The sequence below is a fragment of the Macaca nemestrina genome, chromosome 9 (assembly GCF_043159975.1).
Source record: "Macaca nemestrina isolate mMacNem1 chromosome 9, mMacNem.hap1, whole genome shotgun sequence".
Taxonomy (NCBI): domain Eukaryota; kingdom Metazoa; phylum Chordata; class Mammalia; order Primates; family Cercopithecidae; genus Macaca; species Macaca nemestrina.
This window is the reverse complement of record NC_092133.1, coordinates 49,030,222-49,054,400: the sequence shown is the minus strand read 5'-3', so window position 1 is coordinate 49,054,400 and position 24,179 is coordinate 49,030,222. Positions and strand designations below refer to the sequence as shown.

Sequence of the window (24,179 nt, the reverse complement as noted above, 5' to 3'; positions counted from 1 at the left end):
CCATATTCAGCGGCTTGTCTTCTTCCGCTGATGTGTTCCTTTCACTGTTCAGTAGTTTCTGTCTCTGCCTTGCTGGGGTCTCGGGTTTTTACAGGCCCAGTATGGGGTCGTGGTGGGCCAGGGTGGTCTTGGAATATGCGACATTTGGGTGCTAAGGCAGAAGTGCCTGTCCTCACCTAGGTCTGTGGGGGTAGAGCCCCAGCCAGGGAACACATCCTCCTCTATCCAGCACTTCCCTGTTGCCTCTTCCTTATCATTTAAAGGAACCACGTTCTTCCCTTCCCAGCACTCCGGTATCAAAATGACAATGTTAAGACAATGAATAGGCAAGTCAAGTCACTGACTGTGGGAGACTATTGTCATTACATGTATCTGACAAAGGCCTTGAATCCAGAATATATGTAAATATCTCCCACAATTCATTATAAATTAGACAAACAAAAATTTTAAGTTAACCAAATATCCTGAATTGGCCTCTCAGAAAACAAGATATAAAAGTGGCCTACATGCACAAGAAAAAGTACTTAACATCAGTAGCCATCAGAAAACTGCTAATTAATACCATAATATTATGCTACTAAACATATACTAGAATGTCTAATATAAAAACAAATGACAGGCCAGGCATGGTGGCTTACACCTGTTATCGCAGCACTTTGGGAGGCCAAGATGGGTGGATCATTTGAGGCCAGGAGTTTGAAACCAGCCTAGCCAAAATGGTGAAATACTGACTCTACTAAAAATAAAAAAATTAGCTGGGCTTGGTAGCGGGCACCTGTAGTCCCAGCTACTTGGGAGGCTGACGCAGGAGAATCGCTTGAACCCGGGAGGCGGAAGTTGCGGTGAGCTGAGATCATGCCACTACACTCCAGCCTGGGCAACAGAGTGAGACCCTGTCTCTGAAAAGAAAAAAAAAAAAAATGACACTACCATATGTTGGCAAGTGTGTGGAGCGACTAATTTTCATACAGTGTTTGTGGAAGCATAAACTGATAAATCCAGTTTGAAAGTCAGTTTAGTCATTTCTCATGAAGGTAAGTATACAATTACCCGGTGATCCAGCAATGCCACTCCTAGTTATTTATTTACATGAAATAAAAAGATATGTAAACAAAGAGAATATATTTGCAGCAGATTTATTTGTATTAACACCAAACTGGAAAGCAACCAAAATGTTTGTCAACAAGAAAACAGATAAAATTTGGTGCAGGCTTAAAACAAACAAAACCTTTATAATAAAAAGAAACTGATCCACCGAAAATATATGGATCAACTACAAAAACATTATGCAAAATTTAAGAAGCCAGACACAAAAGAATTAATAGTGTATGATTCCACCTATATGCAATCTTACACAGGCAAAACTAGTATGTGATGAAGTTAATTAGAGCACTGGTTCCTGAGGATGGTTGGTTACGGATTGCCTGAGATCAGTGCAACAGATTTTTCTAAGGTGACAGAAGTATTCTAAATCTTGACAGGCTGCAGACATATTAATGTATGCATCTATCGAAATGTATGGACTGTACTTCTAAAAACTGTACATTTCAAGGTAAGCAAATTATTTCTTAATAAAAAATATAAATATATTTGCTCAGGATCTAACTATATTAGGTATCATCACAAAGACTGATGAATGGTAGAATACATTAATTTTATTGAAAAATAGTTGCAGGTGATAGATACCCCACTTTCCATGCTGTGCATGCCTGTATCAAACCATCTCATCTACTTCATAAATATATACACCTACTATGTACCCATAAAAATTAAAATTAAAAATTATTTTTACAAAAGTTGTAAGAAACATAGTGGAAACTCCCTCATTTTAAATTTTTGATTTTTTTTCCCCAAAAATTCAGTTGTTTGGGAGATATATTGCTTTGTAATAATGAATAATTGCAATTTAGAAACAATCAGAATTTACACTTAGATAAATATGAATAAGGTAATTACTCCAAATTAGATTCATTTTTCTCTACTCAAAAACTGACAAAAGGCAATGATGTGCTTAAATTGCATCTGTTCCAAATATAAGATTAATAAAGAAAACAGCAGTAATAATAAAAATTATGATAATGGTTACATGTACCAAATTCACTACGTACCAAACCTTGTTCCAAGCATTTACCATATGTTAATTCATTTGATTCTTACTATAACATTTGAGATAAATAATATTATTAGTTATAATTCTCATATGAGGAAAATGAGGCATAAAGATATTAAATTATTACTTCATGACCACACAGATGGATTCAACTTAAGACTATTTATTTCAAGTTCTGCTGTTAACCAGTAGACTCTACTGCCTCATGACAAACATGGGCTAATACATATGCTTATACAGGAACGAGATCATATCAGTGAATCAAGATGAAAAGTGCTAATAAAATATAGTTGTTCTCTTTGAATATCCCCCAACATCAGATAATTTTTAATCATAATTCATACATGATGTTAATTTCCAAATTTATATCTGTATCTACACATCTCCCTTGAAAGCCAGACCTAGCCAACTATCCTACTTGACTTCTCTACTTGGATATCTATTAGGTACATCAAATTTAACATTTTCAAAACCATGAATATTAATTTTCTCCATCTCACTCCCTGCAAACATATTCCTCTTGCAGTCTTCTCTAACTTAAATAGCATTTCCATCATCCCAGTTGGGTGAATTAAAAACCTGAATAGATCTTTCACTCTTCTTTCTTGAATAATTCACATCCAATTTTTCAGCAAATACTGTTTTTTTAAATATATTCTGAATCTCTCTACATCTTTCCCTGTATATGACATACCCCTGTTCCAAGCCACCATAATATATTGCCTGGCTTGTTTTAATATCTTTCCAAATCACCTTTCTACTTCTACTACCTCCTCTTTTATTCAGTATAAAGCAGTCAGAGTGATTATTTTAAAACATAAGTCAGATTATGTCACTATTCTACCCGAATCCTCAGAGATAACCCCACCTCAATCAAAGAAAAGGCCAAAGTTCATACAATGACCCACAAGCCTGCGCATGATTCTAGCATCCCATTATTCCTCTAACTCCTACTTTTTCCCCTGTGCTCACTTCTTTCTAGCTATGCTAGCCTCTTTCCTGTTTATGAAAATTTTCAGGCACATTCTGCTTCATGGTCTTTGGTTTGTGCCCCCTCTGCTTGGAACTCTCATCTTGCAGATGTCAGAGCTCATTCTTTCTTCTCCTTCTGGTATTTGCTCAAATATCACCTTCTCAGGGACCAACCTTTTTTTAATTTTTAAAATTTTTTTGTTATAGGTTCTTCCTCTATTACTCAGGCTTCAGTGTAGTGGCAGGAACAAGGACATCTCAGGCTCAAGTCATCCACCTGCCTCAGCCTTCCAAGTAGCTGGGACTACAGGCCCCACACCACTATCCTCAGTTAATTAAAAAAAAATACACTTTATTTTTATTTTTCCATAATTCATTGAACTTTTTTTTCAAATTGTTATTGTGGAGACAGGGTCTGGCAGTCTTGCCCAGGCTGGTCTTGAACTCCTGGGCTCAAGCGATCCTCCCTCTTCAGCCTCCCAAAGTGCTGAGATTACATGTGTGAGCCACCATGCCCAGCCCAACCTTCATAAGATCTCTTTTTTTTTTTTTTTTTTTTTTTTTTGATAGAGATAAGGCCTTGCTATGTCACCCAGGCTGGTCTTGGACTCCTGGGCTCAAGCAATTCTCCCACCTTGGCCTCCCAATGTGATGGGATTACAGGTATGAGCCACTGTGCTCAACCCTCTTTCAAATCTTTACATCCACTCCTCACCAGGCTATCGCTTTCCCCCTTTCCTGCTTTTCCTTCATAGCACTTATAACAAACTACTATTATCGTTATTTCTTTATTTCGTTTCTTGTCTGCCTTTCCCCTGTATAATGTCAGCTCAATGAGGACAGTGATCTTTGTCTATTTTATTCACTACAGTGGGTAATTCCAGAGTCCAAAACTCAATAGTAAGTGGTTAAGTGAACGAATGAGCAAGTGATTACATTATCTAGAAACAAGCACATCTTTCCTTGGATACCATGATCCTCTTAGAATACCAGATGATTAAAATCTATTGTTAGAAGACATGAAAATCCAGCCTTCTGTGTTTCCATGGAACAACTCCCTGCTTTGTCCAGTTGCTTGTTCCCTCCACAGGGCCAAGAAACACTGTCCCTTTCTCCAGTCCATATTCCTCCTCCACAGGTCCGGATCTAGCCTCCCTGTTAAAAGATGATTTTCGATATTAATTTTACGATTACTGGTTGGTCACAGCTTTGAAGATTCTACTTCTCCAAGTTATTCCCGTTCTAGAAAAGAATTCTCTAGCTTCAGCTCACCCCGAGGACCCCTTGAGAGGAGTCAGCCATTTTACCCTCTAGAAGCTAGGTTAAGATGAAATTATTACGTGCTACTGACGGGAAGTGTGGATTATTGTTTTATTATTTTAATTCTAACCTTTCTTCTTATGTATGTCTACTTGCTATGCAGCATATTAATGACTATTCGGGTCTTTATTTATTCATGGGTCAGTTGTAGGACATCTCGGTAATCATCAGCTTCCATTTTCTTTAAATCAAAGGGAGGCTCTGACTCCAAAGAGTGGAATGGGATGGCAAGTGTGTCCCTAGGTTTGAATAAAAGTGGACATTAAGGACTAATGTAAATTTTTATGATTCCTGTGGGCAATGAGAAAAAATGGCAAAGAAATTAAAAGCCCCTCAGAGCTACATTGGGGAACAATATACTCCAAGGGCAGGGCAGAAACGTTGTTAATGTAGGAAATATTATTTCTAAATATGAACTAAAGGCACACTGTCTCTTCAAATACTAATGCTGGTCCTTGGAAAAGAGATATATATTAAATAGGTCATCTTTTATTATGTAGTAGTAGAGGGTCAGCAGGCTTGGCAGCTCCCATTGAAAGTAATATTGAAAAGGAAATGTAAATGGAAAGAAAAATGTTTCTCTGGTCCGAAGGAGGCATACGAGCCCATCTACAGCACATCCCCTGCATTTCCTCTCCTCTCAGATACTTGTGAAACATTAGTGCTGGGTGCAGCTTGAGATGGTGTCATCCAGAGTGGAGATGGGCACAGGGGGAAGGTGGAAGAAGCCAGAGCAAGTCTGCTCATTGTGGTAAAAGATTTGAGTTTTCCTTGTCAACCTGAAGTCAAGAAATTCAGATAAAGAGTGAAGGAAGATGTCTACTGGGGACTTTCTTTCTGAGTACAAGAAAAGACCAAGTTTGCTGGAATTTTAACCTTTAACTTCTTACAATGTAATTTCCTTCATTGTCCTGAGCCTTCAGAAAAAAAAAAAAAAAAAAAAAAAGGGTTTATTGAAAATGGAATTGACCAGGCACTGTGTCTCACATGTGTAATCCCAGCAGTTTGGGAGACCAAGGGAGACAGATCCCTTGAGTTCAGAAGTTGGAGACCTACCTAGGCAATATAATGAGACCTCATCACTACTAAAATAATAATAATAAAAACTTAGTCAGGTGTGGTGGTGCCCACCTGAAGTCCCAGCTTCTCAGGGAACTGAGGTGGGAGGATTCCTTGAGCCGCGGAGGTTGAGACTGCAGTGCGTCCTGAGTATGCCACTGCACTCCAGCCTGGGTGACAGAGCAAGATCCTGCGCCGCCCACACCCCGGCCCCCAGCCACAAAAAAAGTGAATCTTTTTGCTAACTGCTAAATAGTTGAGTGTTGAAATCACAATTTATCCCTAACCAGGATGGAAGTTGAATAATATCATAGAATAAATATTTAAGATATACAAATGAAGTTAAAACACTTCATAAGGCTGTGATATAACTTATTTAAAAATAATAGTATCAAGTTCCTTTGTGTTATTATTCTGACATTACAGAAAAATACTTCTCAGTACTATCACTTGTTAATTCCTTCTGAAGAGACTGCATTAAATATTTGTAGTACTAAATATATGCTCACTTTAATTGAGATTAGTGGAGGAGTAAGATGTTTTGGTCCAGATAAACCTGAATAGATTACAGTCAAGGATCATGTTGCCACAAATTCTTGTTTACTTATATCTTTAATAATAACTAATTAAAGACAGTTCTTCTTTAACTCTTAGACTAGCAGATTTCACCTATGATGATGTTGTAATTTCACTGAAGCAGTCTTAGAAACTGAAGCTTTGTGCACAGCTTAAAGAAGATACTTTGAGTATTTGTGGAAACAGACTTACTGCCCTCACTCTAACTTTTATTTCTATTTTTTCATTTACATTTGTGTACATTGTGTTAGGCTACATAACACAATCACTTGAGGAAATGCCCTTAAAACTCCAGTCTATAAAGGTTGCATTGAATCTGTATGATTGACTTTTCTGATAATAAAACTGCCTCTGAATTCCCAATTGCATCTCAGTTTTACTGCACATGTACCAACTTGAGCAATTATTTCCAGGAACAGGACACAGTCATCACGTAAGAAACATTTGAATGCAGGAGATACAAGTTTGGTTGTGTGATTAATTTTTAGTGAATGATTTCTTCTTTCTGAAGCAATCGTTGATTGTTAGTAAGTCCACTTTGGCATTAGTATGCCACTCGTTACATATTTACTTCAGTATTTGTATCAGCAAAGTATAATATTACAACTTTTTATCAGGAAATGTTTTTAAACATGCAATCATTGTTCTTTCAGATAATTTAAATATATAATTGCATGAAAAAATTCCAATCTTTTTTTTGCTTATTATGCAGATTTTCAAACCTGAAGAAGAATGATGAAACAGGCCCATTTTTATTTTGCTAACTGAGTAACTTTGTGACATAGCCTGTGAATTTTGAATTCTGCATACAAAATGGACTTTTTGGAATAAAACATAGTATGCTTCCAAAATTGTTGATAGCACCTCCATGTTTGTTCTGTTCTTAATGATATTTGGATAACGTTAAAATAGATATTTCTCATTCAGCTAACAAAGACCAAAAGATAAATGATGGCAAGTAGCCAATTTTGGCCTGTATCATGACTGAAGCCAAAATTTGATGCAGACTTGGATGTTAGCCTTGTAGGGACTAAAGACTAAAAGCAAAAGAAGAAGCATACTCCACTCCATCTTTTTGACTACAGTAGAGTGTAGACATGTGCATAGTAAGTAAATAAATGCTCAGAGTTTCAGGTGATCATCATTGTCACCAGAGAATGACCCATGACAAGCCAAAAGCAAAACTGAACCAGAGGGGCATTCCAGGCAGAATAGGTATAAACTCAAATGCATAAAACTTTCAATTAGACTCAGGTTGGATAAAGTGCTTCCTTTAAAGGGGAAAGAAAAAGGACAGCAAGTCATTGTATTAAAGATCAGACTATTTTGATTATATTTTAACCGAATTCCTAATTGTTGAATATATTGCATATGGATAAAACTCATGAATTGATATAAAAAAGAGACAATTTGATGCTGATATTAAGCCTTTATGTTTATCTTCTCTTATTTTGGTTTGGAAAGGAAAAAATAATGCTGCCTATTTAATAGAAGTCTGATATTCTCTTGAAAAAGGAATCAAGTTTTCTTTTTTTTTTTCATGCAGTATGAAGCCTTTTTAGTTTGGCTTCTTTTACTATACATTTAAGCCTCTAAAAAGGAATCAAGTTTTCTAATAGTAAAATATTGCTGCCTTGTATAACATGGCTGGAGTACTGAATAAGCAAATATTCAACATCAGGACACATAAATAAACAGAATGAAAATGTTTAAACAACTACATCATATAGATAAGAAATAAAGACTCATTTCCAAATGTTTCACTCATTTCAGATATTCATTTTATAAGTTTATGTTTTTATGGGCTTGTGATAAGGCTTTTTATGTGAATTTGTTACAACATGCAACTGTTCTAATAATAGCAAAGCTTTTATATTACTCAGAGAACCACAAGTCACAACTAGTGGTTTTTTTCAAGTTAACATAAAAGATTAAGTTGTTAAGTCAGACTCATGCAGAGATCCTATCCAGCATCAAGTTTTATTAATAAATTAAGAATATAAGACAGAATGGCACAAAAATAGCAAGGAGATGCCTATTACATCCTGCATTGCTCCCAGCTTCTCCTTCCTTCATCGGGCATATGCTTTCTAGGCAGAATAAAAGATAAGATCTCAAAGTTAGGGTTGTGGATTGTCTCACCAAGCAGGGACAGTTTTAAGTTATGAAACAGCTCCATTTTATATCCATAACACTTGTACAGCTTATATGATATTCACCAGGGAGCTATGCTTCATAAACCTATACGTTGTAGGTTAGTTTACCAGAAGTAGATACAAAAAAGATACAACTCATTCAAAGTATTTTATAGATTTAAAACTCTCCTCTTAGGAAATACCATTAGTCTGCTTACCTAGAGGTCTAGTTATATATACAAGAAAAGTAGACCAGTTATCTGTCTTATTTTCTCTTGTAACATTTTCTTGTTATGGACTGAAAGTTTATGTCCTCTAAAACTTGTGTGTTAAAGCTATAACCCCCAAGGTGATAGTATGTAGAGATGGGGCAATTACATCGTGAGGGTGGGGTACTGTTCTGATGAGATCAGTACCCTTATAAGGAGGCACCAGGATGTGTCATATGCTGTCCCTCTTTTACCCATTTTTCTCCATTCCCACCTCCCACACCCAGTATGCCATATAGTGGCACAGGGCAAAGGACAAAGCAAAAGATTACTGTCTACAAAACAGGAAGAGAGCCCTTACCAGAACCCAACCCCACAGGCACCCTGATCTCAGACTTCCAGCCTGAAGAATTCTGAGAAAATGCATTTCTATTTCAGCACCCAGTCAGTCTATGGTATTTTGTTATGACAGCCCGAACTGACTAAAAAATTCTCATATTAATCAAGGGAGAAACAGAGGATCACAGCCAGTTCCTTTAATACCTTCCTTCCCACATTCTTTCCTCTAAGTTTTCTGCTTTGGGATTTTAAAAGCCCATCTGAAGCTTTTGGTTAAAGAAATTAGTAATTCTAGCAGTATCATAGCTGAAGTAGAATAAACTTAAATTTGAATTCCCCAGTGAGCATTTCAAAATCCTCAAATTTTGTTTTTACACTTTTACCTATTTACATGATACTTATTTACATGATACATGAACTTTTACTTATTTACATGATAAATGCATGTTCATTGGGAAAATTAGAAAATATAACTAGCTAAAAAACTTCAGCAATAACTGTTACTAACATATTCATGTATATTATTCCAACATTTTCTGTATATAGATACTAGATTTATTTATGAAAATTAGATTTGTTGTTTCATAACGATATTTTAAATTAACAGTTTACTGCGAACTCATTTCCAATCTATTAAACATACTTTTAAGAAAATATTAATAGATATGCTGTATATTACATGTTCATACTGTATCATGATTATATATTAAAGTATATATTTGTGATATGATAGATGAATCAAAAGTATACAATAATTCATCAGATAATGCATATTGAATACACTGGCCATATCTCTTTTGATTAAAATAAAAGTCTTATAGTCACCTTCAGTGGTAGAGATTTCTTTTTTGTGCTTTGTTTTTTGGGGTTTTTTTGGTAAAGAAAGGGTTTTCCTTGTTGCCCAGGCTGTTCTCAAACTCCTAGACTCAACAGATCCATCTCCCTCGGCCTCTCAAAGTGCTAGGATTACAGGTGTGAGCCACTGTGCCTGGGAAAGACTTCCATATGTTCACTAAAATCTGTTCTCTTTTTCATCCTGAACATACAGCAAAAAATATATATACTTTGATTTAAAATGTGTTCATTTAACTAAGTTATCATAAAAAAAACTAAAAAAGTGAGAAGAAATTATGTCTGTTACCTTTATTATACATATGCTCCTGTATAATCATTCTTCTCCACCAGCTGGAAACCAGATGTGGTACTAACCCAGCTTTGACCACATAGATGACTATGATGCCCTAAATACCATGGTGACTTACAAGAAACATAGGTTCTTGAATGGCTGAGAGGAGCAGAGCTGCTTCATGGACCTATGCCATTGACTTTCAGCAATTGTATTATTGGGTCAGTATTGCCTTTCCCTAACTAATACATCTTCTTGTTAGTGAAATGAGGATTATCTGTAGCAAAATTGTAACTCCCACACAGCCTCAGTTCTGTAATGCAAATTTGAACTTCTTTCTGTTATCATTAAATTCATGCTTCAGGAATAATTCTATTTTATTTTTCGTTTCTGGATCTCTAGCAATCCTGCAGGCATATCAGCACTCCTCATTTTCCACAGGGTCATGAGAGCTCTTAAATTTTTCCTGCTTCTGAGGTTACTGAAGCATGACAAAACAAGACAACACCCACTTGCTACCAAAGAGGAGTGTCCCTTATCCTGGCCAGCTAATTGCTCAGCCCGATCATCAATGTCAAAGAACTTTTCATATCATCATAAGTTTGTTACTCAAAGGACCTTGGAAATAATGGAGTTAAGCATCTTTTTACAATCAGAAATGAATGTTTAAAACATAGTTAGAAAACTCCTCTGACATCACAAAGATAACTATTTGCAAAACCAGGATCAGAACTTAGAAATTTTAATTCTTTGTGAAGCATGCAGTCATTTGCTCTAAAATACAAGCACGGAGAAGAGGAAAATAATCCATTCCAACAATTCTGACCTTGAATTTATGACCTTTCCCCACCATCTTTAATGCTAACCTACTATATTTCAATATACACAGTTTATTCCATTCACTCAGGGTTAATTTTAATTATTCATTGATTTAAACATTTATTACCCACCAAAAAGGCCCCAGTTACTTTGCTGGGTGCTAGGGATGAATAGTTAGCCTTTTACATGTCACGAGCTGGGCTAAGTGCTTTCTAAGCACTATCTTCACAACCACTTTACAAGTAGATCTCTGTATCTTCATTTTATAGAACAGTTATTGTCCTAAAAGAGGTGACCTCTAGTAAACATTCAATTACAATACAGTGTTCAAAGTGGGATGCACTTTATATGATAGAATTAAGGACAGGACGTATGAGTTTATATAATTCCAGTGTTTTACACAGCCCTAATGAAGAGAACAACTTCTTAAAAAATGAAACCAAAGGTAAGGTAGTCAGATAAAAGGAGATTGAGGAGGATGAGGCAAATCATAAACATCCAATTTAATAAAACTCCTGTAGTCTATCATCTGTACCCAACTTCTTTAGGTCTGTTGTTTACTAGCACCTCCCTCATATGTCCTATCCCCCTAATCTAATACCTGTTTTCAACAACATAATGCTTGTTATAGCAATTGTAAACCTCAAAATTCCATCTAATCAAGGAAAGTAACTAGAAAATCTTTGTCTTACCCTTTACATCTCTGCCTTACCACAGAATTATTTTCTACAAAATGTAATTGTCTGATGCTTGAAATATATAGGCTTCTCATGTGTGAAAGAGCATGGTTTGGAAAAATTTCTGGGTAGATTTTTAACGATCGATGAAGCATTCAGTTGTTTGTATAAATTTAAGTGTGAAGAGATCGAGAAAGTAAATAGGCCTACAGTGTGACCTCTAGGTTATGAATGAATAATTTTTCTCTTCCAGTGTCGACTATTAAATAAGATGTCTCTGATTGACAGAATAAGAACAAATTATTTCACATACTGCTGGCCTTTGGGGGGAAAACTCTTAAATATAAAGGTTTATTGCATTTTATTAAATGTTTAAATAATGATTTAAAAGATTTATGCTCCATAGTTTATGAATAATGAATAGCAAACTTACATTTTATGTGCCTTGAAATATTTCCATAAATATTAACATTTTATATAAATTAGAAATTGACATAGAATATATATCTAAAATTAATATGTTATGAACATAAAATGACCTTTAATTTTATCATATTTAGGATACTCATTGTTAAAATAAAAATTATGAAATGCCATTAAGAAATGCTTTGTGCTTAAAATCTAATATATAATAAACACAATGAACTATATACTCATCTTTTAAATACAAGTTATGTTTTATGCATAAAGATAAGTTTAAAGATTATTATTAATAAGACTTCTTAAATGAAGAAAGACTTCTCTCGTAAGCAGCAAAAGCTCTAGTGATTTGTTTTGATCGTTATAAAACATGAAGTCATGTTATGGTACACAAGAGGCAGTTGAAGTTTTCCATTGATCTCTGCTTTCCTCTCAGCTTAGAGTCTCCACCAAATTAATAGACATTTAGATTAATAACTTAATAAATATATCTGTTAAGAACAGAAAGTTAACAGCAATAATACATTTAATATTCTTAGTGTGTTTTATACAATGCCATAGAATATCAGTTAAACTAAGCACTCAATTCATTTCAAAATACAACATTATAAAATAAAGAGTAAGAAAAAAATGAAAACATCTAATTATAAACTGTGGACTGTAAGCTGTTTTACGTGGCCTAAAATACCTACTACTCTCCCATTAAAAAGTATTCTCATTATAGAATCCAATTTCAAGAGTTCTGATCTCATATTAAGATGATACTTCCAAGATTAAAAAATGTTCACTCAATGCCCAGTCTCACCCAACTGTCTCTCTCAACTTTACCTAGTGATGCGCTCCACTGTATGCAAGTGATCTTTATAACCTGACATTATTCCCAGTTGTTGAAGGAATCATCACATTTAGCATATATCAATGTATGTTGAAGTGAATATATCAATTCTCAAAAAATGTTGGTACATATATTTTAACTTCTGACATGGATGATAGATGTAGCATTATCCAGCAATGACCTAGGGCCAATACTCAGCATGTATTATCATAAATTCTATTTACTAAATACTCAGGTTCCCTGCCTTCTAGGCAAGTGTATCATTGACACATGTAACAACAACCAGCATACTGTGAGAAAGATGCATCTGACAGCAATAACTTATGAGGGTTACCATGTGGAGGTTGCTAGGGGAACAGCACTAAGCGAAGGCACTTTATAAACTGCATGCTTTTTATATGTGGTTTAAGTTCTCCTGTCCAGCCTCCTGCCATTGGACCATCCCTGTATGTAAGTTCCCACTAATAAATCATATGTCTTATTTGTTGGTTCTGGGTCTTTGCTTTGGTCTCTTCAACCTGGTACCATCCCTATTGAAGTTAATAGCAGTCTGACATACCAGTGCATGAGAAGATTTCATGCTTCCAAATCTCCAAAATCAGGCAAAGACATATGACCTTTATTTGGCCAGGAAAATGTTAACAAAAATGTTAATTACAGGAAATAGCAGCCAGTGCTAGATTCAGCACTCTCTCTTGTTTCCAAGTGAGCATGAAACCAGGGCTTAAGATTCCCTCTTTTTTTGAGATGGAGTCTCACTCTGTCACCCAGGCTAGAGTGCAATGGTGTGATCTTGGCTCACTGCAACCTCCGCCTCCCGGGTTCAAGCGATTCTCCTGCCTCGGTCTCCTGAGTAGCTGGCATTACAGGTGTGTGCCACCATGCCCAGCTAATTTTTGTATTTTTAATACAGAAGGGGTTTCACCGTATTGGTCAGGCTGGTCTTGAACTCCTGACCTCGTGATCCGCCTGCCTCAGCCTCCCAAAGTGCTGGAATTACAGGTGTGAGCCACTGCACCTGGTCAAGATTCCCTCTTAATCTGAGTGGAAAGTGAAAGAAAACCCCTGCTGACTCACATTAAATATATAGCCTGAGTCAGAAATAATTCTTCATTGAATTAAACCACTGGAATTTTCAGGGTTAACAATACAGCATTAACTGCCAATTCTGACTAATACAACCACTGAAGAGAGCCTGAATGAGTTAGTCATATGTGTATGTTTGATAGGCTTTATAACCTAATCAACACCTACATATAAATTATTTTTAGCATGAAGCAATGAGACAAAATTCAAAGTTGTCATCTATTTAAAGTTTATGGAGAACTGGGCATTTTCTTCTAGTTTTTACTGAAAGTATATAAACTTACTCTACACATTTTCTTGTCTCCTAAAACAGTGATGGAGAAGATCAAAGCCAGCCTTTTCAATTCATGACATTCATAAAACCTGCAACTAAGTTAGTTCAACCACTGTGAAAAGCAGTGTGGTGATTCCTCAAAGAACTAAAAAGAGAATGACCATTCAACTCAGCAATCCCACTACTGGGTATATACTCAAAGGAATATTAATTGTTCTACCATAAGGACACATGCACTGGTATGTTCACTGTAATAGCGAAGACATGAAATCAACCTAAAAGCCCATCAACAGTAGACTCATTCAAGAAAATGTAGTACATATACACCTTGGAATACTATGCAGCCATAAAGAAAGTTGCAAGACCATGTCCTTTGTGGGAACATGGATGGAGCTGAAGGTCATTATTCTTAGCACACCAATGCAGGAACAGAAAACTAAATACTGCATGTCCTCACTTATAAGTGGGAGCCAAATAATGAGAACACATAGAAAAAGGGGAACAACAGATAATGGGGTCTACCTAAGGAAAGAGGATGGGAGGAGACAGAGGTTCAGAAAAAACAACTTTTGAGTACTGTGCTTAGTTCCCTGGTGATTTCCTGAGTCACAAGTTTACCTATATGACAAACCTGCGCATGTACCCCTGAACCTAAAATGAAAGTTAAAATATTTTAAAAAGCTAGAACTCTCAATGGACAAAATTAACATTAAAAACATTACTCAAATTTGACCTCTAATCATCCAAGTCACATCATATATTCACTTTAGGTAAATCGACTCATCTGTAGATTAATTAGCTATTGTTAATTTGAAGATTATATTTTACCATATTTATTAAATTAGAAGCATTTTGCTTCTACATACACGTAAGTAATTTGGCATTTAAATGCTTGTAATAATTACTAATAAAATGCAAACACATTCATTTATGTATTTCATGTTAAGTAATTAACAACCTATTAAACTATGCAATGTTCAAATTTCTTGTAATGACACACTGTCCATGGAAAATGGTTTATGTAAATCCCTTCCAAAGTAAATTTACATTAAATCTGAACTCATGATTTGTTAATGGTATAAAAAGTCTTAACAAAGGAAACAAACTATTACCTTTGATTATAAAAATCATATTTTTCTAGCTGCAAAGAGAAGAATGCAAGTATAAAGAGTATATTCAAATGAATGGCTATCTTCATAGTTGTAACACATTATTTTCTGTTATATTTTTCTAATTTATTTAAATTTGCTTTACTTGTATGTATTAATCTGTTTCCACGTTGCTATAAATAAATATCTGAGAGACTGGGTAATTTATAAAGGAAAAAGGTTTAGTTGACTCACAGTTCAGCATGGCTGGGGAAGCCTCAGGAAGCTTGTAATCATGACGGAAGGCAAAGGGGAAGTAAGACAACTTCTTCACAAGGTCGCAGGAAGAAGCGCCAAGCCAAGGCGGAAGAGCACCTTATAAAACCATCAGATCTCATGAGAACTCAATCACTATCACAAGAACCACCTAAGGAACCACTCCCATGATTCAATTACCTCCACCTGGTCTCTCCCTTGACACATGGGATTATGGGGATTACGGAGATTACAATTTAAGATGAGATTTAAATGGGAACATGAAGTCTAACCATATCATTATATTTGAAGCTGTAAAGTCCATTAAGGGGATCTCTTCTATAGTGTCAGTCCCTTTATAACAAGCTGATCAGTGATGTCATATCGTAACTGCAGGACAAATTTTAAGAAATAGAAAACATTTATTGAAGAAATACAAAACCTAAAAACCCCTAATTACAGCAGGATGAAAACCTTTTTCCAATGCCTGTAACAGATCTTCATCTTAATAACATACATTTTTATTAGATTCTTGACTGAACTGTGGTGCATTATTTTGTCAGGTTGGTGCAAAAGCAATTGCGGTTTTGACATTAAAAGCAATGGCAAAAACCGCAATTGCTTTTGCACCACCCTAATAGAACAGGATTCACATACAAAACAAACTTTGAGACTCACTTGTTGAAATATATTTTATAATATATATGTCCTAAAAATCTATTGTAAAAAATAAGTTAAAAACTATTACTGAAAATTTGCTTCTTATTCTTGAACATTTACAGAGGTCCCATTTTCTATTATAGTATTTTAATGAGATTTAAGTAAAGCCAATCCTAAATGAAGAAGGATATTAACAGTAAAATTTATTACTTTAAGCAGAATTTTGAATATTTTAAAGGCAAAAGTAAAAACGCACACATAGAAAAAAAGGTTCTGGCATTTTACTTAAATAGGTGTATCTCAAAAATTGTGATTTTACGAAAAGAAAAATAGATGAACTTTTCAGAATCACAATTACAATTACGAGTTCCTCACATTCCTTTATTTTACCAAAATTGATGACCTGGTGTCAAAATTTATTATTTCTAGCCACATGCTAATTCTCTTAAATAGAGTTTCTACCTCTATTCTGATTAAAGGCTATATTATCCAGACTTCTCTCTGTTTATTCTGCTTATCTTGTGCTGCTTCATGGACATTTAGTTCATAGAACTTTTTTGTAGCGATATTCCCTGATCTTCTTTTATTATTTTTTTTTTAAATGCATGAAAGTATGCTTGACCTTGTAACCTAGGTCTGAAACTTTTTACAGGCATTTATTGTATTTGTTTTTATTTGTGTTACTATTCATTTTGTTGCTTCAGGAAACTTCTGATATTTAGTGTAGTCAAATAATTTGAGAAACACTGTGCTCGTAACACTTTATTGTTTATTTTTCCTTTTGTTGCTGATATGGCAAGGAAAGGCTTGCATTTTGAAATGTCTTAATGTCTTGAACTATATGAAGTCAAGCTTTAATGAAGCAGTTATACATCTAACTAAAGAGGAGAAGATGCAAAATATATGGGTGTCTAAACATTTCCTATTATCACACCTGTGGCCCTTTAGACTATAAATGAAAAGGAATGAGAGTCATTAACTGTGAATCAGGTGAAGTCTGTTGGTCTACAGCATGCTGTGCTTAATTGCCTACATTCCTGGATCCTTCGCCACAGCTTGCGGTTCTGGCTTACCTCTCTCCATTCTGTCTGCTACTGTCCCCTTCAGACAAGCATCCTCTCTCACCTTGATTAATACAGTAGCCTCCCACTGGCCTCTGTGCAATGTAAACATTTCTATGTTCATTTTTGCCTGATGATCTATCATTGTAGACATCTCCTTTAGCATTCCCTTAAAACATGATGACACCACTTTGCTAATACATTTCCAAAGGGAGTTCAGTGCCACATATTTGCCGGCCATTTATTTTTTACTCAACTAAATTTGTTTCAAAAGTTTAGTAAAATCTTTCTCCTAGTAATTCTGTGTATAAAATTTAGTTCTGCTCCGTGGAGCTATCCAGATTATAGCTGTCCTCATCATTTTACATCTGTGGAAACATTGCTTCCTGGCATCTCTTCCATCTATTACTTCTACTTATTACAAACATGGCCTGGTTTTCAGAAACATTCACACTCCTTTATCATCTTCTAAACACAGTTTCACTTGCCAATATCTCAATTAACAGATGACAACTAAAGAGAAAACTCCCAGAGTGGCTGTGTGAGGAACTCTGTGAACTCTATCTACAGTGAAATAACCATAACTGGGGAAAATTATTGAAACAACACTTACAAATATGTAAAGTCTCGGTTAATTGTCCTAAGGACACACAGAAAATGAAGATACATTTATTCAAGAAAATCTACTAACTCTCAGAATACCAATCAGCCTGTGTCATTTAATACGGGATCGATTCCCTCTCCATCTATCCAGTTCAACACAAAAAGAAACTCTACCACTAAAGGTGCTACTGAGAACAGAGGGCTCCCTCTGTACCCAGCTCCCAGTCAGGGTTGAAGTTTCTTCCTGGAAGTTGCAGGCCACCAAGATTTATCACATATACCCAGCTCTGTGTTGAAGGAGATCTATTCAAGGCAAGAGCAGCCAAAAGGCCTTGGACTATCTTTCTTCATCCAGTTCCCACTCCTAAGGCAGATCTACACCAAATGCGATAGACCCAAAAATACTAGAGTCCCCATTGCCCTACCCAGCACCCTCCTTGTGAAGCCATGGTGTTCTCCTGAGAGAAGCAGGTCATTGTCCTTCTGGTATTTCCTTGAAAATTCATGGCTATTATTACTACCCTGTGATATGATTCACCAGAATCTATTGATAAAAACTCATTTAACGAAGTAGTTAAAAGAAAAAAAAAAGCTATTGTGCTTTAAATGCCCTTTAAATATTTCTTCTGCCTTTTCTAGTTTAAACATTTTTTTTCCACATAAACAAGTAACCATTGACTCTGCTGCTCCTATACTATTCATGCCTGTTTTGTCAACCTAAGTGTTGCTTCTCACGTCCCTTCTCCCTTCTCCATTTCCAATGCAGGCAGTGTTGTTCAATGCTCATTGCCTCTTACTAGGACAATTTAAAATAAACTTCTAAGTCGAGTTTCTGCTCTACCTAATAAATTGTAGATATCTATGCCAGCTTGATCTTCTTGAGGTCAGAAGTCACTTTATTACTAAGTAATTTACAAAGATTCTTTAGTGCCTACAGAATAAAATGTTTCCCTTCACTTTTGTCCTCTCCATTACCGAGCCTAATCTTTCTTCCCTGACTCAGTTTCCCACTGCTTCCTGAATTAGAGCCTCTAGGAATGCATTAAGAGCCACTTCAGGAAAAGATGACTGACAATTGATAATTAAATGAGTTATTAACGATTTTTAAAAGTCTAGACTGACATGATTGATTGGTTAATTCAGTAAAAATGTCAAATGATCAACATGTAATTATTTATCCAATCTATTGAAATTTCTGTAGAAGAAAGTGCTGAAGAAAAACAAGACATACAAACGGCCAATGGATATTTGAAAAAAATGGTTAAAATTACTAATTATCAGGGAAATGCAAGTCAAAACCATAATGGAATATCGCCTCACACCTGTTAGAATGGTAACTGCAAAGAAGATGAAAGATAAGTGTTAGCAAGGTTGTGGAGAAATGGGAACCCTTGTACATTATCAGCAACTATGTAAACTAGTATATCATATCCATAATGAAAAATAGTATGGAGATTCTGCAAGAAAGTAAAAATACAACTGTCATATGACCCAGCAATCCCACTTCTGGATATAGACCCAAAGTATGTGAAATCAGTATGTTGAAGAGGTGTCTGCAATTCCATGTTCATTTCAGCATTATTCACAATAGCCAAGGTATAAAATCAACCTAAGTGTCCATCAAAGAATGAATGGATAAAGTGTGGTATATATACACAACAGAATACTACTCAGCCTTAAAAAGGAAGAAAATCCTGTCATTTGCAACAACATGGGTGAACCTTAAGGCACTAAATGAAAGCAGCCAGGCACAGCAAGACAAACACTGTATGATCTCACTTACGTAGAATCTTAAAACATTGACATCATAGAAACAGAGAGTAAAATGATGTTACTAGAGGCTGGGGGGCTAGGAGAATTGGGGTGATGTTGGTTAAAGGACATAAAATTTAGTTACGCAGGAGTAAGTTCAAGAAATCTATTGTTCATCGTGATGATCATAGTTAATGATATGTCCTTGAAAAATGCTAAAAGAGTAGATTTTTGAGTGTTCTCACCAAAAATTATGGTCAAGTATGTGAAGTCATGCAGATGTTAGACAGCTTTTGTTTGAGCCACTTCACAATGTGTGCGTAAATCAAAACATTGTTGTACAACACAATTAATTTTTTAAAAAGTGCTGAAGAGAAATTTTATTTTGTTTGTTTTTGCTTAAAAGCATTTAATAAATATTGAGGACATTTAACAACATATCCCTAAAAACATTTCCCATATAGCAATGTTTACTAAATCCTTTTTTTTTTACACTGCATTTAGTAACATATTGGAAACTATTTGAGAAAGCAGAAGTAATTGCAAAACATGACTTGACCTGGTTCAAACCCTAAGAGCTTTCAAAACTCCAATGTTTAAGCGGAGAAAATTGTAGTTTTCTGGCATGACAAAAATACTGTAAGTCATAAAAGATCACTACAAAAAAATGGTTATTTTTATATTGAGGATAGTCCCTTAAAAGTGTAAAGAAACAATTACAGGTTAGCTCAACAGACCTGTCCCTAGACTGATACCCAGCATCCCGTTAATTCAAAAAGTACATGAAAATTCGAGTCATAGTCATATGGTTATTATAAATAAAAAACAAAGTTATAATAAGCTAATTTAGTTTAAAAAGTGAAAGTGAAATTAAAATAAAACAAACTGAGCTCAGTCAAAATAATCTGTTATAATTTCAGGGACTTTGTTTCTTCTCTTTAGCATAAAAGTGTCCATCATAAAAATTGCAAAAGTCCCTCAAGTTATTCATCTTACAGAATAGTTGTCAGATCAAATGAAGGAATAAAAATAATAGCAACTGTAGCATTATTAACAGCTAACATATATTGACTCCTAAAACATGCCAAGGGCTACACTAAAGGCTGTATATGCAGTATCTCATTTAATCCTCCCAACAAACATATAAGGTAGGTATTTTTATTTCGATTTCATCATATAAGGAGGAAAAAGGCACAGAAAGTTTATGTAGCTTATTCAAGTTCAAAGACCAAGGGCTAGTGCCAGGTCCCGAACAGTCCAGTGAAGGAACTCAGGCTCCTGAGCAACAGGCTTTGCTCCTTCCTGAAAGTGTCATGCTTGCAAAGTCCTTGTAAAGTCTCTGCAAGCAGTTACCCTTTCATAGACTCTTACATGGGACATAGTGATGCTCCATGAAAGGGTGAAGGTCACCTGTTCTGCTTAATAAGGCAACTATATGGTGACATGGAAAGTGCATGGACAGAAAAACAAGTTTGAATCCAACTTCTGCCATGTGATCTTTGGCCAGTTAACTAACCTCTCTGAGTCACATTTTCTAAATCAAAAACTGAGAATAATAATGCTGTATTAGTTTTCTAGGTATGTATAACAAAATACAATAGACAGGGCGATGACTTAAATATTTATTTTCTCACAGTTCTGGAAGTTAGAAGTCCAAGATCGGGGTGTCAACAGATTCTTCTGAGTCCTCTCTTCTTGGCTTGCAGACAGACTCCTTTTCTCTGTGTCCTCACATGAGCGTGTTAGTCTGTGTTGTCTGTGTCCTAATCTCCTCTTCTTATAAGAACACCAGTCATATTAGATTAGGGTTCACCTATGACCTCATTTTACTTTCACCACCTCTTTCACAGCTCTATCTCCAAATACATACAGTCACATTTTGAGATACTGGGGGTTAGAACTTCAATATCTGAGTGGGGAGGGGCGTGCACAATTCAGTTCATAGTAGTTACCTTTCAGAGTTAAGGTCATGAAAAGGTAAATCAATTGCCTAGAAATTGGGAAGCCTCTAAATTTTAATATCTGTATCTTACACCAGTAAAGTCAGTATTATTTGGCCGTCTATTACCTTTTCTTAGCTGTATACATTGACAGGAATATGCATACAGTGCAAAGGCTAATGTGACAATAAAGGGTTAACACATGGACAGGTTTTGATTTTTAGAAAGATGAATACTATTTTTATTCAACTATTTAAGGTCATCTTTCATTGTGTTAAAAGGACATCTAAGGAAACAAATATAAAATAAACATCCTTACTGATAGCAAATCGTTAATTCTGCATACACTTCAAATCATGGTATATGTAGTTCAATGGGACATTAGAAACTGCTTGGTCAAACACGCAACCACATTTACTTTGCAAACACAGAACGTGAGCTTGACACTGGTTAAGTAACTTGTCCTAAGACACACATAGAGTTAGTTCCTGGCGTAGCAGGTTCTTATCCTAGTTCATTGTTCTTCCTTCTGTGCTCTACTGTCCCCTGTGGTTTTCCTGGGATCATGGTCTTGACAGTTTCCTGGAGTGATTGTTTGTTTTAGAAATAACACTTAATATCTAGAGAGCTTCACAAGTAGCTACCTTCCAAATTGGCTTCTTACTTCAACCTCAGTCAAATATAAGCTAAAACCTCCTTTAAAAAAAAAAAAAAATTCTGTGACTTCATCTTTACCAAAAAACATCCTCACTAGTACCTGCAGACAAAATCTCACCCCCAAATAAGGCACGTTTTCCTAGTTGACACATATGATACGATTAATCTAATAATCAAGATTCATTATATCTCGAATGATGTAGAATATGCACACATTTTCCTAATAGTGTTTCTCAAATGTTGCTTGAACAAACATCAGGACTCAAATAACCTTCCTAAATGCCTCAGTGTTATTTGCATACCTGTCTCAACCGTGATGAGTAAAAGGAAGAACAATTCAATTACAACTCCTTTGAGGACTCCTTGGGGCTGCCTTGACTTAAGAAAAACACCTTCAAAGAGACAAGCACCGTAATAATTTTCTCCCATAGTTCCTTCAATAAGGAATTAGCCCAGAAGTAATGTCACCCTTCAGGAGAAGCTCTTGATACGATCTAGTCACACTTCCTCTCTTACAGGCTCTCCTCCAACAAAGTCAGGTTTTGAAATGAGAAAGGAAGATTAAACTTTGATCTAATCTGATGGGGAAGAAGCAGAAAGCACAGACTCTGGATTTAAAGAGAGCAGCATTCCAACAGAGACACCCTCTTCACAAGCCATGTGACTTTACCAGTAAAAACAGAGATAACGGGACCTACCTGTTGGTTTGTTATAAAGATAAAATGAGACAATATTTAAAACATGTATCCCTGTGCTTGGCATGGAATAGGCATTTCTTCCTGAAAGAAATTATTGAAAAGATTATAAGAAGAATGAGGAGGATGATGAGTCATTGTTTTTTGAACAGATTGAACTGACTGGTGGCCCAGAGGGAATTTTTGTCTCCAAATTTAGAGAAACAATTACTGAAGCCCCACTTGCAGCCTTAAAAATTTATTTAAAAAGCTATCTTTAGAAAGGTAACAGAACATAATGCCCAGTCCACATTTCACCTACCCACTCTCGGATCTGAAGACGGTCTAAGAGGTTTCTTCAGTAAGTTCAAGGTGATTCTCCCATTAAAAATAGTGTTCTCAAAGTGTTCAGTAAGAGATAAGAGAGCCACCAGTGTGTGAAATAGGAGGATGGAAAGGAGATCTGCTGGCAGGGCATTCAGTAAACAGCGCATTGTCTATAACCAAGGGAAGAAAATACTCTGGGTCACTTGATATCCATAATGTGTAGTTTTCAGCATTTATCATTAATAAGATGTTTGTAGTAAGATATTTTGTCAGTCATGATGCTGTCTTACATAAATTCAAAGAAATTTTTAACTTGAAAATGTTGGGGGTTCTTGCAGCTGGAAAAAAACAAAATACAAACAAGTGTCTTAAATTTAGGTCAAAGAGATAAGGGATTGGTGATCATCACACAATTTGTTAGCAGAAAAACAAGGACTAGAAGGCAAGGTTGCTGGTGTACAATCTCCTACTGTTTCCACCAGTATAGTCCTTCTCTAAGCTAGATAGACATCCTTACCTACATCAAGAGAATTCATTACAATAGGAGTTAACAGTAACAATAAAAATAGTAATAAGCACTTATTATATACTAATACAACCTGTTACATGTTTTTCATGTATTATTGTCACTTAATATGTACAAAAAGAGTATTAATTAAACGGAGAAAACTTAGGCTGAGATAAGATATTGAATCTATATGAATTATACAAAGAAAAAAGAAAAAAATTACTCAAGGGTACACTTTGAGAAAATTAACTGTTTTGGGAGAACAATCTGTGCTTCTGACCATTGTATGATCACTGATATTTCTTTCTTGAAAACATTCTCTCCTTTTTTTTTTTTTTTTTTTTTTGAGACGGAGTCTCGCTCTGTCGCCCAGGCTGGAGTGCAGTGGCCGGATCTCAGCTCACTGCAAGCTCCGCTTCCCGGGTTCACGCCATTCTCCTGCCTCAGCCTCCCGAGTAGCTGGGACTACAGGCGCCCGCCACCTCGCCCGGCTAGTTTTTTTTGTAGTTTTAGCAGAGACGGGGTTTCACTGTGTTCACCAGGATGGTCTCGATCTCCTGACCTCGTGATCCACCTGTCTCGGCCTCCCAAAGTGCTGGGATTACAGGCTTGAGCCACCGCGCCCGGCCCATTCTCTCCTTATCGTTCATCTACAGTAGCTTACACACCCACTATCAGAATATGATCTAATTACTTC

General features: G+C 35.8%; 2 long non-coding RNA genes across 6 annotated transcripts in view; one reads left to right on the top strand and one right to left on the bottom strand.

Moving 5' to 3' along the window:
- Positions 1–24,179, bottom strand: part of LOC105481147 (uncharacterized) — a 293,709-nt gene that overhangs the window by 126,309 nt on the left and 143,221 nt on the right. The gene's annotated exons all lie outside the window — the stretch shown is intronic.
- Positions 5,213–24,179, top strand: part of LOC105481130 (uncharacterized) — a 29,941-nt gene continuing 10,974 nt past the window's right edge. For all 5 annotated transcript variants that reach the window (XR_011607762.1, XR_011607764.1, XR_011607761.1 and 2 more), the window contains exons 1-2: positions 5,213–5,295; positions 9,906–10,067. This is a non-coding gene — a long non-coding RNA (uncharacterized lncRNA). The remainder of the gene's footprint in view (positions 5,296–9,905; positions 10,068–24,179) is intronic.